Source organism: Manacus candei, unplaced genomic scaffold, assembly GCF_025592945.1.
Source record: "Manacus candei isolate 608988 ecotype Guabito, Panama unplaced genomic scaffold, ASM2559294v1 h1tg000017l, whole genome shotgun sequence".
Lineage (NCBI taxonomy): Eukaryota > Metazoa > Chordata > Aves > Passeriformes > Pipridae > Manacus > Manacus candei.
The window spans coordinates 15,831,203-15,849,010 of record NW_026138065.1 but is presented as its reverse complement, the minus strand read 5'-3'; the positions used below and the strand labels follow the sequence as shown (position 1 = coordinate 15,849,010).

Genomic DNA, 17,808 nt, shown 5'->3' with positions numbered 1-17,808 from the left:
GGCATCAGTTTTGTTGCCACTTATTTTCTTCCCACCACTTCTATTCTCTGCATCCAATGCAGAGCTCCACATTGCTGTCCTGACAGCTGTAAATAGCACACTTCTCCCTGCCTATCAGCTACTCATTAAAATAAGGCTAGTGTAGTTTAGCGTTGGGCCATACCAGGAATAAAGACAACTGACAGGGTAGCTCTTATTATACTTTACTGTACAGAATCTTAATATGGGTATGTACAAAACATACAGCAAGGAAGCAATCATTTCTCTGGTCTCTCTCCCCAAATAGGTTTAGGCTGCACATAGAATATAAGTAGACTGAGGCCTTAAAGACCTTATTATGTTAAGGAGCAATCCAAATCTCATTTAGAGGCTGCTGTTCTCTTCAATCTCCCTATTCATGCAAAGGCACAACCAATTAAAAGCAAATTGCTTCATATGTGAACCCAGGTGGCATAAGCAACTGCTTGCAGAAAGAGAAGTTTTAACAACAGTTTACAAGTAATTAGACTAAAAAATCCTCACTCCCCCTCATTTTCCTAACTCCCCAGAAAAATTCCTGCACTAGCTCACACCTGTTTTGAAGCTCCACCAACAATTTTCAGAATCAAAAATAACTCAATCAAATAGATTTTTCTACCAGAAGGCACAGGATTCAAAAAAACCCACAAAACAAAACAAAAAACAACAATCCAAACAAACACACCACCACCACAAATACACCTGGAATTTAACTTCTTGTCAGTAACTGCAAAAAGCCCTCTCCAGCTAAAAAGGCCACAAAAACTTCCAAAGCCCCTTTCCAGTTAATCCAAAGCAACACATTCCTTACCAGAACAGAAATCCCTCTATGCATGAAGCTCCTCAAACTTTTTTCTACAGCCTCTGCTTTTCCATCACAAATAAAAGAGCAAGGATAACAGAATTTTGCATTTCAGCTTCTTCCTAAGTCTAAGCCAAACCAGTTTATTATAACATGAAGCACCTGGGGCAGGACATAAAAAGCACTATACAAATCCCACATGACAAGTGAATTTCAGACCATTATAGTAGCAGCAGAATGGCCCACTTCAATAAATATACGGAGGCTCTCAACAGGTTGATTTGGCTTGTCATTTTAAGACAGCTCCATTGAATGCTACAATAACATTCTAAGAAAAAAAAAAATCAATGTGTGAGCATGCTGCTAACGACACAGGGGAAAAAATGCTATGCAGATCAATGGTAGGGACTTGTATGGAAATTGTTTTATCTCTCCAGGGTTTTATAAGGTCAACTGAGTTGTACTTGAAAATATAAATCCAACTTACTGTAATCCTCTCGAGGTTAAAATCTTGGAGAACTTCCAGACACTTTTGCTCAGAGAAGCTGGTACAGATTTCCAAGGAGTTGCACAAAGCCAGTCAGGCCTGCCTGAGAAAGGAGTGGCAGACACCATTTAGGAGACTCCAGCGCTAACTGGAAAATTGCAACCAGAAAGAAAGGGAGGGACATACGGCAAAACAGTCCCCAAAGCTAATTGGAAAGGCAAAGGTATAAGACTAGTAGGAATACTACCTACTGGTACTACTTACAGAAGTACCACCAAAAAGATGAAACACACAAATTACACCCTGAGAAAGCACACTCTACTCCATGCCTGTTCCTATAACTAGTGGTCCCACTGGAGAAAAGGAACAACCTGTGTTGTGTAGCAGCCTGTAAACGAATCAGATGAGGACTACACAAGAAAGGGAGCACACAAACATTCCTCATGTATTTTCATTAATCCACTTATCTCAAACCAACTATGAAGACAGACATTATCCAAAACCAGGGGGATACTGCTTCTGATACAGCAACAGACTGCTACATTATGTGCAACTACTCCTTTTCTCAAATCCACCAAACCAGCTATACAGTAACACTCCCATCACGCTTAATTAAATGGGATGTCTTTACTTCCGAAGGGACACAGAAGATGGGCATGTCTTCTGCATGGTGACTGCAACAGCAGAGTTTATCACACCAAAATACACATTTTGGAGCCTAGGAGGCAAAAGGGGAGTCAAGAGTAATGTATTTGTTTGTTGCTTGGTGAGTCACTACCACCCAAATCACTGCTTTTTGGCCCAGAAACGTGACGGAGCTTAAAATAAACTTCTACGTACTTGAAGCCCTACTCTTCCCCTGGCGACACCCTGCTTTCCTTGGGTCTGTTGGTATCATTCAAGAGGAAGGACTAACCGAGCTAAACGTCACCTTCCCGGCCCGGGAAGGGCAGCTGCCTGGCAGGACCACGCAGTGAGCTACCCCACAAGCCCCTCCGTGCCCCAAGCCAGACAGGGGCGCAGGAGGACCCCGACGCCCCCCCATCTCAGCCCAGCCCGGGGCTGTCCCGCTCTCCCGCATCCCCGGGCCCGCTCACCCCCTCGCAACGGGGTCGGGCACCACTGCAGGGCGATGCCACCCTGTCCCGCCGGCCTGGGGGTGAGGCCGGGAGCACAGACGGAGGCCCAGGAAAAGAAGAGGTTCGCTTCCACCTAGACAAGCGAGACAAGAGCGAACCCCTCTCCTGCAGGCGCGGTGTGGCACGGAGAGCACCGGGGCCAGCGCAGCCCCGCTGCTCGCCCCGCCTCACCCGCGGCCCCGTCCCGGCGAGGAGCGGAAGGCTTCCCCAGTCATTACCCCCTGCTGCCGCCGGCTGCCGCGTTTGAAAGGGCCGCCAGCGCGGCCATGGCGGACTCGCCCGCCCGCCGCGCCACGGGGAGGAGCCGGAAGCGGCGGCGCTGCCGCGCTGCAGGAAGCGGGGACCGAGGGGGCGGGGCGGCTCCGCCCTCGCACCGCCCCCCAGCGCGGGGCCGGGCCCGGGGTGCGCGGCGGGAGGGGCCGGGGGGCGGCGACATCCGCGGGGCGGGAGGAGCGGCCTCTTTTCACTTAAACCAAGGAGAAAGGGCGGCCGTGAAGAAGGTTTGGGTTCGGTTCTTGGTTGGCGGGAGTTCGAAAGGCGTTAGAAACGTTTCCACGGCTTTTTCTACCCAAAAAGCAATTTTTTTTTCACAGAAGTATTGGGAAGCAGAAATCATCGTTGCGTGACGCTGAGGTACTGTATCAAAGGTGACTGCAGAACACACAGAAATAAATACATGCCCTTTCAGCCCCCGGAGTAGGTAAGAGCACATAGATCCCAATATACACAGGGTGCTCATGTTCTTTTACCCATGCACACTAGAACTTGCATTATCTTTCCTTATAAGCCTTCACACTCTAGTGCTGGAAAAAGCATCCAAGTGTTAGTCACCTGCCTTAAAGTTTCATCTAAGGTTATATTTCCCTGTAGTCTCTGCATCTTTTTCGTCCATACCTACTAAGTTACATTCAGCAAGGATCCTGTGAAGTCCATATCTTGTGTGTTAAGTTTAATGGGTGCTGGTTTCTGGAGCCATCACTAGAAGAGTGGAGCAAGTAGGCTGTTACATTAAAGCCGTCTTTCAAGCTTCCATTACCCTAAAAGGTCTTCTGCTTCGTATCATAAATATTTGCAACTTGTGGTCATAACTATGAGCCAGCTGTCCTCCAGCCTTGGAAAGGCAACATCTTCAATGTAACTAAGGTGCAATAAACGTAAATGATTCATAATTTTTCATCTTGACATTATAATAAATGTGTATTTAGCAGTCTGGAATGACTTTAAACACAATAATGTTCCATGCAGCCTCTCTCTTTCCGTGAAGTTTACCTGACCTCTTTAGTTTCCAGAGGCCTGGAGAGAGACTTCTGCACATACTTGTCTTTAAGCATAGGGTTGTATCTCTGGTGCCAAAACTTCGGCTGATATAAACTGTCACAGCTCTATTGATTTAAATAGGGCCTGTGATTTACACAAGTTGAGGATCTGACTCACAGACCTCAATAGGGCTTCTCACATATTTAAAGGTAATTAAGTGTGTAAATGTTTGCACGCTCGGAGCTGATTCACTTAGATTTTTGTCCTAGTAAGAGCAGAGCAAAGGGTGATTTCGTGTAATATTAGGAAACATGAATTCATGATAGAACGTGACAGTTTTTCAGGCAAAACATTGTCCTTTATAATAAATAAGGTTCTGATTTTTTATATTTCAGACCATATTCTACTCTTGTGCCAAAACAACCTTTAAATAAATATTGGAACTCGGTGCACTATATATCTAAGGACAAAAGATTGTGACTATAAATATCTTAATAATCATATTTAAATACTTGTTCTGATGCTATTTTGTAATACTTAGAGTGCAACTTTTTACAGAATATAAAAATACTGCCTGTGTCATCTGACTCCTTTGATGTACTGCATTAAAATTCCTATGTCTAAGTACATATCATGCAGTCAACTTTATTTCTCTTCTATAAATAGTTTGAAATTAGGTCACTGTTCTTGTAAGGATGGGCTAAGCTTGTACAACTGCTTTAAAAGAAATTACCTATGTATAAATGTTATGATTTCTTTCTCATGCTCGCTTACCGTGACACCATTCCTTATCTATAATCAGTAATTTTTCTGTCCTGGCATACAAATTCTGTGTTGGCAGTTTTTTGTAGAGTTGTTTATAGTGACCCCTGCTGAAAAAGACTAAGACTGACGTTTCTCTAAACCCTTAAAAAGGCACTTACCCAATTATTTCAGAGTTCAGCGCAAAAGAAGAAACCAGATGTAAATTCAAATATATAAAATTTGAAACTCCCTAATATGGATAGTTTTCAGTAAGATTACTTCAATCATACATGCATAGGATTTACTTTCTAATGCAATGTGATATAGTCACAAAGCAAAATAGCTTTATATTTCCTAGACGTAATGCTTGTTCTTTAGGTTATTGTTCTTTGATAAGGGCTAGACTTGACACCAGTAAATCACTGTCTGAACTGCTGCATGTTAGTGTTTTCAATGCTCCAGTCAGGAAAGCACATGCTTATGTTTATCTCTGTTAAGGATAACAAAATAGTAAAAAAGCAGATTAAAGCATAGGACTAAGTTTAAACACAGATTACCCCTCTGGTTTCAGAAGGACTTAAGTGTCAGCCTATTCCAGTATTGCCCTGAATAGAATGCTTTCTCAAGCTCAGCTTAAAAATTCTTCAGCAGGAGGTTTGTGTATGTGCTCTCCTACAAGAAAAAGATCCACATGTACTCTGTGCTGGGGAGAAGCTGTGTAGCCATAGCTAGTGCAGCTGTAAACCTCAGCTAATAGGCTCTGCTAATGGAATGCATGAGCTGCAGCTTCAGCTTCCTAGCAGTCTGCAGACTGGACCAAATAAGTGTATACTTGCTTGCAAAAGAGACTCGGGGTATAACCACAGTAAAATTTCTCATATATATATGTTAGTATAAATGTTATTGTAAAAATATATGTGCCTGATATGTTTGGTTTTTTTAAAGCTGTGTTTAAAGAGTACTATTTAGGCTGCAAAACCCAGAAAAAAGCGCCATGCTTAGAGCTCCTTGTGTAATCTTTATACTGCCCCTTGTGCAAATATTTACTGATGAATGGAGACATCCCATGGAAAATTGTGAGAGTAGCTTAGTGAAATAACCACAAGGAGGCAGAATTAAAATCTGATGAGTAACCTGAATTGTCCCTTTCCCCACTGAGTCCTTCACATTGCATTCTCAGCAACATTCTCATATTACTGAGTGCAATTTTCTACATCTGATAGACAGGTAAAAGATAAATTGAGTGTAGTTTCCCATATCCGATATTACCAATGAGGACTGAATCCTATGTCTTTTCCATAGTACACATAATTCAACATATACCCAGTCAAATTTGTCATTTAGTTTAGGAGATGGATTATGGGTCCTAACAGTGGTCTCTTTTTCTGGTATTTGGAAAATTGATGCCACCTGAAATGTCAGGAAGGGAGATGAACCGGTGGGACAATTTGCTGGGTCTTCCTCTCTCCTCTTTGGGAACTGGAGGAAATCTAGTCTTTCACAGTGTTCCCAAAAATTTGCCACTGGGGGCAGATGCTGGATTACTTATGGTATGAGAGTGCAACCTGGTTCTTGGCCATGTTGCAGGAACGTGCTGAGGGTCGTATGGTCTGTACTCAGGCTTCATAAAGAATGTAATCCATACTCCTGTTTCCTACCTCGGCGCTTTGGCAGCTCGTGAGTTAGCTTCTTCTGCAGCCATTACTGCTGCTTTGGTGATGGTGTGAGCTGAACCATGAGATTCTCGTATGTTTTCATCATCTTGGCAGACTGGCAAAAGTTTCCTTAGGAGTGCAACTAGGAAAAGAGAGTCAGTGATTTTTAACAGTCCATTTCTCAACAAAAAGTGACAACGTGTAATGACATAAAGGTATGTGTACATAAAGGAGGCCAGAGAGGCAGGAGAACTCTGCCAGCGCACTTAGCTTGTCAGACACCGGAAGGCCCCAGTCCAGAAGCAGATAACTGCATGAACCTAAGCTAATGAGCACTGCTGAGAAGCAGGGTATGTTAGTTTGGGCATGCTGCCACATTAGCATGACTCTACATCTTCTAGACAGAAGCTAGCGTATGTCTGGGCAGCTCCGAGCATGAGCAGAGTTTGCTTGTATCTGTCTGCACCTGTCTGCGTGGCCTCACAGAATAAAAACCAATAATTTCCCAATTAACTAGAAAAAGCCTTTTGCAAACAATAAAGATTGAAGAGCATTTGAAAAAAAAAAAAGAAAAGAAAAGAAAAAAGAAATGGCTTATTTCAAAGCCTCCTCAATTTGTTTTTGCTTACAAGGCCTAGAAGAACTTGGCCAGTGTTGAGTCTACTTTCTATCTTGACAATAAAAGTGCTTTTTTAGTACCTATTTGGTTTTATCTTCTTCTGTTTCTTCCTACCTTATATTTAAATTGAAAGATCTATGAGCAAGAGACCATCTCACTGCCTCTGTTTGTACAAAAAAATACAGTGTGATGGCATCCTTATCTGTGCCTCTGACTCCTAAACACTTGTGTGCCCAGCAGTGATATGAGTGATCTGTACTAAGTAACCATTTGATTTGACACTGTCAATCAGCAGAAGCAGAGGTCTGCCATGAAATAGTTTGCACTGTATTTATATTTTCTACTTGTCAGCTGGGCAAAGCACCAATATTTTTTATTTTGTGTGGTAGTAAGCACTTGTAAATGGAAACTCCGGGTCACTGTTACTTTCTCCACTCATCATTGCTTTTGTCAGACAGCTAGATCCTCTCTCTAGCTTATGACCTGCCTATCCAGAAAACTAATGTGACCTTCACCATTGCAGACTATGAGTGCCCCATACAGTATTGATCATGGTGCTTTCTCAAAATGAGGGTTCTCTATGCTCAGAACCTAAGTTCCACTTGGAAGAAGATCCTGTAAACAACTTTCTTAGTCCAACACCCACTGAATCCACTGATCACTGCTGAGCAATTGCTCTGTGTGTGTTTACAGCAGCTGTGCTTTGTGTATGGATGATGCAGGGTCCTTATGATGCAGAGTCCCTACTGACGTGTAGAGTGAAGTACCTATTGTCAGAGTGTGTTTGAAGAGCTTCTGAATTGCTCCAGAAAGCACCAGTGTTTATCCTCACAGCCTTATTATTTCCCTGTTGTGACGGACGAAAGGACAGACAAATTACATGCCTTGAGCAAATGTAAAGAACCATACCAGCATCTTCAAAATCCATTGGTATTCCATACATGATCTGTTAACTCTCCATCTGCAGAAAGGAAGATAGTGTAGCTCTTCTCCCAGTTGATCCAGCAACTGTTTTGCAAAATTACTCACAAAGCTTTGTTGCATGCTCATATGTCTATACATAAGGAAATGGAAAAAGCATAAAATCTTGGAAGGAAGCTAAGGGATACAAAAGGATGTTTAGACTGAAGTGTAGACTACTGTTCCTGGGTTACTGCATGCATTTATTTCAAAGAGAAGGTCTGTTCAGAATCAGAAGCAAAGGTGGTTTAGGGATTGATAGAGGGCAATTCTGCTTTTGTAGAGGTCTAATTTCTGTCTATAAGCATGCTCAAGATGATGGAAAATGTTTTTCTAGACTGCAAGAGTTTTCTGGGAAAAGTCACATTCAGGAGAATCAGAACTAAAGTACTTCACTCAAAGTTAGTCCACTGAACTATCAAAACATATTATTCCTGTATTATTATCCCCATAAAAGCACTTTTCCTCTTTATTTTACCTCATAGGTATATGGGGTATATGCCTATCAATTTTCTATATGTAGGACTAGGATACCTCAAAGGCAAATCAGTTTCCAGTTTCCTCTGCTGACCATGCAGAAGCACCCAGGTCAGGACCTTCAATATTCACCAGGTCACGTGTCTTGTTACACAGGGACAGAATCCATCACTTCTGAAAAGAGGAGATGATGTTGGCAAGTGGAGGGGCCTCAAAATGTGCCCATTATTCCCGTCTGTTCAAATTGCAACTTAAGTGCTTACAAATTGATCAAATGCTTTCAGCAAGCTATGAAAAGGGCTTCATTCTAGGGAACATTAATCTGAATCTCAGACTCAATTTCCTCCTCTGCTACAGATGTCCTGTATGACCTTCAATGAGTGACTCTTTCTGTGCCTCAGTTCCTCATTGTTAAAATGGGCTACTAATAACATTTCCTAAAACGTTCTGTGAGGATAAACAATGACTGTGATATGATATGGTCAGGCATTAGCACATAAAGGGAATGGATAAGAATCTCAGATTTTACAGGAATATTCCTGCCAGAAAAATTTTGAGCAGTTCCAATCAGTGTACAGACAGTATCTGATGTCTGCCATGTTCCCTATGGGTCAGTTACTGGTATGACAGTTTAAATAAACAATTCTAACCAAGCAACCTGTAGATAATTTTTGAAACAAGAAAATTTATATGTAGTCAAAATGTAGTCATAGTACTAGATATCCTGATACAGATTATCATTTAGAGACATTCTGTCTTTCTCAATCATTATTGACTCTTTTTTCTCATCTTCAAAAGCAAGCTAGTGCTTTAAAATCCAAGAGAGGGCTTTTATGTATGTGGCCAAATCCATACAACTGTAAAGATGAAAATAAGAGTCATATAAGGCCTTTATCAGCTGACTGAAATTCCATGGTCTTCATCAGAGCTGCAGATGGAGGTGGATTAACCTGATCCTAGATGAGAGAAAGGTGCAGCTCTTGGCTGCAGAGAGAGACACGTTTTCCCTTTAGATCCAGCCCTTCTGCCCTCCCCAGGAGAAGTTAAAGATTGATTTTGGTTTGTGATTGTAATGTGTCAGTATTTCCACTAGCATGGCAGTCTGCAGGTTTGTTAAAAATACTTGGAAAATGGCTCTGTTAGCAATCCTAGGAATCATTCTTTAAAACAACTACCATGAGTCTTGCAGACTCAGTCTCAATATCTGTTCAGTTCAAAGTGTGCAGAGTATTTTGTAACCAGGCCAAAATTTTGGAAGTAACATAAACATATGTAATGTCTCAGCTTTGCTAAATTTAAACCAATGCTGTTAGGTTCAAGAAACTGTGATATGGCAACCTCAGCTTTAATAGTACTAGCAGGCATAGAAAATGGTTGCTTTTATTTGTCTCAGTCATCCTGCAGCATCACAGGTCACTCACTCTCTGACAAGAAGTTCCAAAAATTCCAGTGAATGGAGAATGTTCACACATAAAACTCGGTTGCTATTTCTGTAAAATAACTATTACAGTAGCTAACTATATATAGCCAGAAGTAATTGCTTCTGTAAATAAAATACCAGTGAACATATTACAAGATTAAAGAGAAACTTTGAGCTTCCATCACAGCTATTTGCCGACTCTCACCCATATACACACAATGACTTTGCAGTCATAGCTCTGCAGTGCCTCAAGACCTAATTTAGGATATGTGTAGCATATTACACTTCCTCACATTCCTAAATAAAGTACTCTTCCATTAGCTGCTTAGTTCTTATTTTAGCTGACCACTTCACCTTTCACTAGTCATTTCACCAAATAAACTGCAATTCAATTTTTTGTTAGTCTTATTTTACAGTTAGGATTTATACAGGCTTTAGGGGATCGTGGGGGTTTGGATGCATTTTTTAGACAATATTTATTAATTTGAGACTATTTAAAAATAGTCTCTTTCAAATGGCAGTTGTAGGTAGTAAAAGTGAGATAGATGAATTGATGGAAGATCAGATCAGAAGTGAGGTATTTTAACAAATGTGTCATCAATCTTTGAGAGTGAAGGTGATATTAAATAGCTTGAATACCACGCTGCTATAGGAAGGGACACTGTAAATACTTTGACGGTAGGTTTACGGTGATCTCTGCCATTCAGTGAAGGATAAGAGTTATTGCCCATAAACTATGGGGGTTTTGCTCACTACTGCTGGTAAAACTAGAAAGCCTGCTGTTCATCCTTTAAACCTTTTTTTGGTAGGGATTTAACAAGTTCACAACTGAGAAGTATAGAAGGCACCTATGTAAGAGTTTGAAAGTCTCTTACTTTTTTTATTTCCTAGTCTGACATTATTTAGACAAATCTGGTTTGTATGTGGACCTTTCAGAAGAAGAGAATTCTATTCCTATGAAATACTTTTTGCTGACTTGGTCCTTACTGTTGCATCTATAATATCATAAGATCTGGGAGCTGCTGTGAGGTAGCAAAATCCTGACAAGCTATAGTCAGAAGAAAAGCAGACTGGTATTTCTTGTATTTGTAGGTGTCACAGGAAAGGAGAGCTTTGAGCCTGAAGCCAAATGGGCAGATGGGCAGGTGCCTTCAGGGAGCTACTAGACATAAGGACAGCATAGGAAAAACTCTTCTGTATTTGAATTAAAACATAAGAAAGGAGTTTTTCCTTCTTCTAAGAGTCAGTGATCAGAGAAGGGTGTTGACATTTTGTTAGGAAGGAGCCATTGTAGGCAGTGTGGGGACAGGCTGCGTGGGAACCTGAAAGTGAAAACCAACAGCATGAGTTTATGTGAACAGGGATAAATAAGAGCAACCAGTATGTTGTTTTAGGCAAAAACCTACACAAATCCTTACAAGATTCTGAATGAATAGGAGCGGTGCCGGAATACATCTGTCATAACTGAAAAAGCAGGCTGATGCTCCATTATATCTTGGACAGGCTGTGATTGAAGATTTCACTGTGGAAAAGATCCGCAAGACAAATTCTGAAGATAATTCAGAGTAGAAGTTGACGCCTGTTATTAGACCTGACAGTAGTGTGACAAGAAAGCAGATAACAAGAAAGAATCACTATGGGAAACAAAATTGTATTAACTTGTTTGTTTTGTCTCTTTGTATTTTAATGTTTGCAGCAATTCAACATCAGCTCCCCCAAAAATGGAGATATTTGTGTTCTCAACTTGTTGTCAAACAAAACGACATCAAGCAACAACCCATACTTCAGCAGTGTTGCTTCTGCAACAGAAATAAATGCTGTTGATGGGCAATAACCCAGTGTCACAAAACTATCTCAGTCATACCCAGGATAGCAAAGAGTACTCCCACTACTCCCCCCTTATGTACCTAGCTGGAACTCTTTTGCACAGTTTAAGAAACATTTTTCCATAAGGTGTCTTGTGAAAAAAATGGAATTGGAATGTTGAAAGAGAAACACAAAGATGCAGGTCCCAGTGCTTAGCCCATTAAAGGAGGTACTGAGTGAGTTTCATGTGGAGTTTGGAAGCGCCTTCCATAGAACCAAATAAATATTGGTTTGCCCTCCTAAGAGATCTTCGGGACGCTGTCTTGTAAAGCAGGATATGGGCAGGTATGTTGAACAGCCAACAGGTCCAGGGAAGTGATTCTTCCCCTGTACTCAGTGCTGGTGAGGCCACACCTTGAGTACTGTGTCCAGCTCTGGGCCCCTCAGTTCAGGAAGGATATTGAGGTGCTGGAGCAGGTCCAGAGAGGAGCAACAAGGCTGGTGAAGGGACTCAAGCACAAGTCCTATGAGAAGAGGCTGAGGGAGCTGGGACTGTTTAGCCTGGAAAAGAGGAGGCTCAGGGGAGACCTCATCACTCTCTACAACTCCCTGAAAGGAGGTTGTAGCCAGGTGGAGGTTGATCTCTTCTCCCAGGCAGCTATCAGTAAGACAAGAGGGCATGGTCTTAAGCTCTGCCAGGGGAGGTTTATGTTGGATATTAGGAAGAAATTCTTTGCAGAGAGTGTAATCAGGCATTGGAATGGGCTGCCCAGGGAAGTGGTAGATTCTCCGTCCCTGGAGGTTTTTAAGATGAGACTGGATGTGGCACTTAGTGCCATGGTCTAGTAACCACTGTGGTAGTGGATCAAGGGTTGGACTTGATGATCTCAGAGGTCTTTTTGAACCTAGCTGATTCTATAAAAAACCAAAACCAAACAACTGTTCGAAGGACAAATCTAGAGAACAGGCCTACCCAGGACAATTCCCAGGAACGTGTGTACTTCACTCATGCAGTGTAAATCAATCTTGTATTTCCCATGTATTGAGGATGGAGCATTTGTGCCTTTCCAGCACAATAACTGACTGCTGCTTAGTCTCTGCTATCTTCAGCTGAAGCTCCCTAAACTCGCTTATGTCAAATGGAGAACCAGTTCAGACAATGTTATATGCACATGTCCTTTTTAAATCTGAAGCACTTTGCTGAAGTTACAGATGCATTTTTAACCTGAACATATGTTTCACTGCATAGCCTCATGGCTTCTGAACAGCTGTGATAGGAATACAAGTTGTCTCCTGAGGTAAATAAGCGCTCACCTGCTAAGCTGGGAAAAGAATCTCTATAAAGGGTATTTCAGACAGCTTGCAATAAATATGTTATCATCCACTTCATGTAATCCACTAATAATAAAGAAAGAGAAAACCATCCACATTTTATTTTCCACATGGTGATGCACTGTCCTTATGGAAAGAGGCGAGTGGCAACATGTCACAGCCTGCCAACTTCAAACACCCTTCTGAATGCTGTCTCTCATCAGTGGACTTGTATTCTCAGAGTAAGGAGTATTAGGTTTCAGTGAAAGACCTGAACTGTTCCATTAATGACCTGATGGATGAGGTAAGATTCAGTGGTTTTTTTTACTCAAAGCCAGACTTGAAATATTTGAACTGCCTCTCATTTCTGCTTGTCTGTTTTCCTGATAGATACTCATGTGGATCCAATCATCAGATAAATTTCTGAATCAGCAGAAGACATCTGACCTTTTTCCCAAAATACATAATATAGGTAAGTATTTGAATCCATTGTATCTCAGTACAGTGCTGTAGCTTTACAAATGCTAAGTAAAATGGGAGCTTTGCCTCATGATCTTGGCATCATCATCCTTAGACACCAGAACTTTAACATTTAGATATCTTAGTGTGTTTGAAACTGTCCGTTTCTATCCTTTTAGAGATAGAAGAAAAAGAAACCTAGACAAAGTTTTCTTGAGGAAAACTCATTTTAAACTCAAAACTTTAAATAAATAAACTAATTTTTCCAGGCTTATCATTTCTTAGATCACACCAAACTAAAAAGAAAAACCACCCCAAAACAAACTAGATGTGATGTTTCTGTCCTCTGACATTATTGAAATATTCAGGCATAAAATATGCTACTGAAATGTCTGAAAAAGATTATGTTATTAATCCACGCATAATTTAGAAATGTTTGGAATTATATTACCCAAACTTTTATATAAAAAAATATTTGGCAAAACTAGAAAAGTTTGAGTCAAAAATAAGTATTTTGTAAAGTTACGAATACATGGGCACAAGCTATGAAAAATGTACTAGAATTATAGATTAAATGACTTTGATTATACTGGATAACAGCTGGGTTTTTGATAATAAATACTTGTTAGTTATAAGACCTTATTACAGTTTTTAACCTAATTGCTAATCTCCCTTTCCTTCCTCTCTCCCTTAAGACTCCTTACTGCAGATTGCAGCTTTCTCTCTTTTGGAGCATGTGTAAGAGAATTCCATATGTTGAAGGAAGAGGTACATAAAGGAACTGCTCCTTTAATTTATAAATATGAGTTTGTCCTAATAAATAAAGTGGCAACATTTCTCCCCAGGCTAAATCTAGTGTAAAAAATTCAAATACAAACTGGAGCACAAAGGCACAAAACGGAAATCTTATTACTTTGAAAACGATACAAAGATATGTCAATATAAACAAACAGCTTGAAACAAACAAATGGTGGAAAACAAAACTGAAGCAATGATGTACTACATTATATGAATAAATATATACTTTTAACTATTTATTTTATGAAAAATGAAGGTATAGGGACTGTGATATCTACAAAAATAGTAGAGTTATTCAAAAGCAGAAAAATTAGTATTTTCTCTATGCTGCTTTTTTAAGCATCACACCTAGACCTCTAGATGCAGTGAATCCCTTTCTCTTCCCCTAGGGATGGGTGAATGATACTGGATTCCCCAGACTCAGATAGAATGTTAAAACCATGGATATTGAAAATCTCTCAAGAGACTCCTTCAATTATATTAATACTAGAGATGGGAAACATTTTTCTTGAATAATACTTCAGAAAAATGCCATGTCCTTATAATTATGATATATATCTTCATCAAATTATTTTGACAATTATGATCAAAACTAACAAAAAAATCCTGCCATGGTTTCATTAATATTTTTTTTCAAAGAGGCACTGTAACTAATCTAATTTTAACTTTTTAATTAACATTGAGACTACCTGGAAAAAATCCCTCTTATAACTTGTCCTATATTGGATTTATTAAGAGTTGGCAGCCCTACATTTGATTCCTTTGGATTGGTTACCTATTTGACTTTACAACAGCACCATCAGGGCAACTATACCTCTATTAGTTTATTTAAATTCAGATAACAAGAAATAACTGTAATCGTATGAGACTTAGATGAAGGCAGTCAATTCTCACACATTTCTTTTGGAGTGTCTGCTTTCCTTAAAAACAGTTAAAAAAACCAAACAACCAAACAGAAAAACCCCAAAACCCAATAACCAAACAAACTGGTTTTCATATGAAAACTTTAAATTCTGTGACGGATTATTTTCAGTTGACAACTAGATTGGTTTCAGATACTGAAAATTTGTAGTCTACAGTACTTTCTTTTTTGCCCGAAATTACCTGATATGTCCAAAAGCAGAAATATTTATGATAAAAGATATCTTTAAAAAGTTATTTGCTAAACATAGATAAATTTAGAGGCATTTTTGAATTTATCCAGATAAAATTAAAACAAAACACCTGTTGTTTTCTTTGATTTGCATGAGGAAGAAAACCTGTTTTCCAGTCAGATAAAATATGATTTTTCTTTGCCTATATAGAATAGCTATCATATCCTAAAATAAAAGTGTGAAAGTGAAGAGGGTGCTTTGAGGATAGGTGTGTGAAAGTTTTGTAGATAGCTATGAGGTTACAGAGGTATAATTACTAATTAAGTAGCACTGATTCAGACACGTCGTGCTTTGCTCAGGCTCATATATATTACCTGTATGTAATGGTAGTGGATCATGCCCTGTCTTGCTGCAAGTGTTCTGCTTCGTGGAATCACATCTTTTGCTTTCTGCCCCTCTTGTGCTGTGTTAGAAGAAACTGAAATTACACTGAAGGAAGACATTCTTTGCATTATTGAGAGCTTCTACAACCTGGAACAGAAAGGACTAAGAAAAAGAGATGAAGCACTTAGCTGGAAATATAGTGAGGTGGATATGTTTTAGGCATGTAAATGCAGAAGAAAAATGGAGTACTACAGACTTAGAACCACACCCACAAACATTAAAAGGAGAAAGAAAAGTAAAATAAACTGTGGAGGAGTAATTATGACCTGCTAAGCCTTTGTGCCTTTATTCTGTTTGTGAACTTTAAAGTCATGAGTGAGTCATGGCAGTTTAGTGGTCAACTGTTTTCTATTCTGTGTTTGCCAATAGAGGCCCATTAGGCATCAGTTCGTGGGAAAGCCATCTCTGTCAGTCCACACCTCAAAGGTTTCACCCAGAATTGACTCCCTTCCTTCCCTTATGAGAAGTATGTTGGAGCAACAACCATTTCTGGACTGTCCCTGTCTTTAAAAAGTTGAAAACTGCCACCTATACTAGAAAATGAAACTAGGCTTTTGCAACTTCAGAGGCATAAATATGAATACTTGTGTAGCTGTGTACTACATTTCAGTTCTCCAAAGACATGTGCAGGAATAAGTCTACTGAAGAGTCCTGAATCCTGACATTTCAAATTGTACAGTGTTATTCACAAACATGCCTTTTTGAGCTTTGGCCATCATTGTAACTTATCAATGAAACCAGTAAAAAATACAGCTCAGCATGTCCTACATGTCCTGAGTAGCAATACTGCAAATACTGTAAATTGTTACATCACACCTTTATTCTGCCTTAGTTTATCAGTTTTAAAATGTTTCACTACTTAAATACTATCATGGGAAAAGGCTAGAGGAAAGCTGTAGGAATAACAAGATACCAGTTTTATTAATGACTCTTTTAATGACTTTAAGCGGGTGATAAAGAATAAATTCTCAAAACTGTCCACTTAACTTGAGATACCCAAAATATCTCGTCAGATATTTTACAATTAAAGCACTCAAAATTCAGGGGCACTCCCAAAATGTAGCCCTTTAATCATTCTCTTTCTCATTCATCTACATTGTGAAGTTGTGATAATACCTACTTCTGAAAAGCCTGTTCTTTTTACATTCCATTGATACTACTGAACTGATGCATAATTTAAAATCATCAAAAAAATTAGCAGAAGCTGGTAACAATAGTTACACCTTGAGCATACTTATTACTCCACTGCAACTTATCAACTGTGAAATGAGTTTGCCTTGGAGTATCACATATATTAGTGACAGATGCTTCAAATCCTGGGTAAGAAAGTAGGATGAATCCTAGCAATGCTTCAATAAAGTGCATACATACTGCCAATCTTCTCTGTAACCTTACTACATCCAGTGATGGCCAGGCCTGTAAATAGCAAGTTGTCCAGACTTGGAGTTTCCCTTATGCTTTTTCAAATTTCTTGTGGTGTTCTCATACTAAATAGATCAGCAGAACAGTAAGCCCTTCTAGCCTGTTCTTCTGGATGCTGTATCCTGCTGTATGTTCTATGGCTTGCACTCCTGCAGTGTATGAGAAAGCAGAGAGTCAATTCTGTTTCCTGGATGCAAACACATTCAGATCCCTCAGAGTTTCTTTTAGGGAAGTCCACCTCAAATGAAGAACAGTTTTCAGAAGCAACAATACTTTGGTACTCTATGGAAAGAAAGAAAAACAGCAAAAGCTAACAGGAGTATGGATAATTGACAACTGACCCCAAAACACAGTCTGTGGGTTTGTGACAACCCAATGATCAGCTTTCCTGTCATGAAAGGAATCACATTAAGAATTAGACTACACTTGCTTCTTGCCTGAAATTGCTTATGTGATAGAGAAGGAAGGAAGGAAAAGTACCTGTCCTTGTGGTTTGGTTTGGGTTTTGATGCAATACAAAATAATGCACTCAAGCAGCATACATACTGTGGGAGGTTTTTTCTGCATGCTGTTCAAGAAAGCAACAGCCTGGAAAGGCAAGACTGACCTTCATGTTCCTGTCCTCTTCTGGTCCTGATGAAGAGAGTGAACTGTACTCTCAGGAAAAAAAATCTTCCAAGGCTCACCCAGAGTTCGTGGAGAGGCTGATCTAGGGAAAGGGTTCTCTCTTGCATCCTGATCCGTTCCAGAATTCTTTCCTTGTCACTCTGTCCCAAAATTGCTTCCAGCAAGGATAATCTAACCACTGAGTCTGAATATCAGTGGACTCCTTCTATAGTCCTGAGCAATGCCAGGTAACTCCAAGTTTCCCTGCCCCAGAAAACTGTTGTAAATTC

General features: G+C 40.0%; 1 protein-coding gene and 1 long non-coding RNA gene across 5 annotated transcripts in view; one reads left to right on the top strand and one right to left on the bottom strand.

Annotated features, from left to right (window-relative positions):
• The window catches only part of SRBD1 (S1 RNA binding domain 1), a 122,002-nt gene extending 119,221 nt beyond the window's left edge, over window positions 1-2,781 (bottom strand). For 2 of the 3 annotated variants that reach the window (XM_051782858.1, XM_051782857.1), the window contains exons 1-2: window positions 2,665-2,781; window positions 1,308-1,410 (exon numbers count right to left, since the gene is read on the bottom strand). The gene's annotated coding sequence lies outside the window, so the exon portion shown is untranslated. Of the gene's footprint in view, window positions 1-1,307; window positions 1,411-2,404; window positions 2,544-2,664 lie in introns of those variants that run through there. The other variant, XM_051782859.1, reaches the window with a different exon arrangement.
• Window position 2,782: 1 nt separating this feature from the next.
• Window positions 2,783-15,856, top strand: LOC127469067 (uncharacterized). Of its 2 annotated transcripts, none has more exons than XR_007903822.1 (3): window positions 2,783-3,079; window positions 13,086-13,167; window positions 15,519-15,856. It is a non-coding gene; the product is annotated as an uncharacterized LOC127469067 (long non-coding RNA). The 2 variants fall into 2 exon arrangements; XR_007903821.1 differs by lacking the exon at window positions 15,519-15,856 and adding an exon at window positions 15,406-15,486.
• The last annotated feature ends 1,952 nt before the right edge of the window (window positions 15,857-17,808 follow it).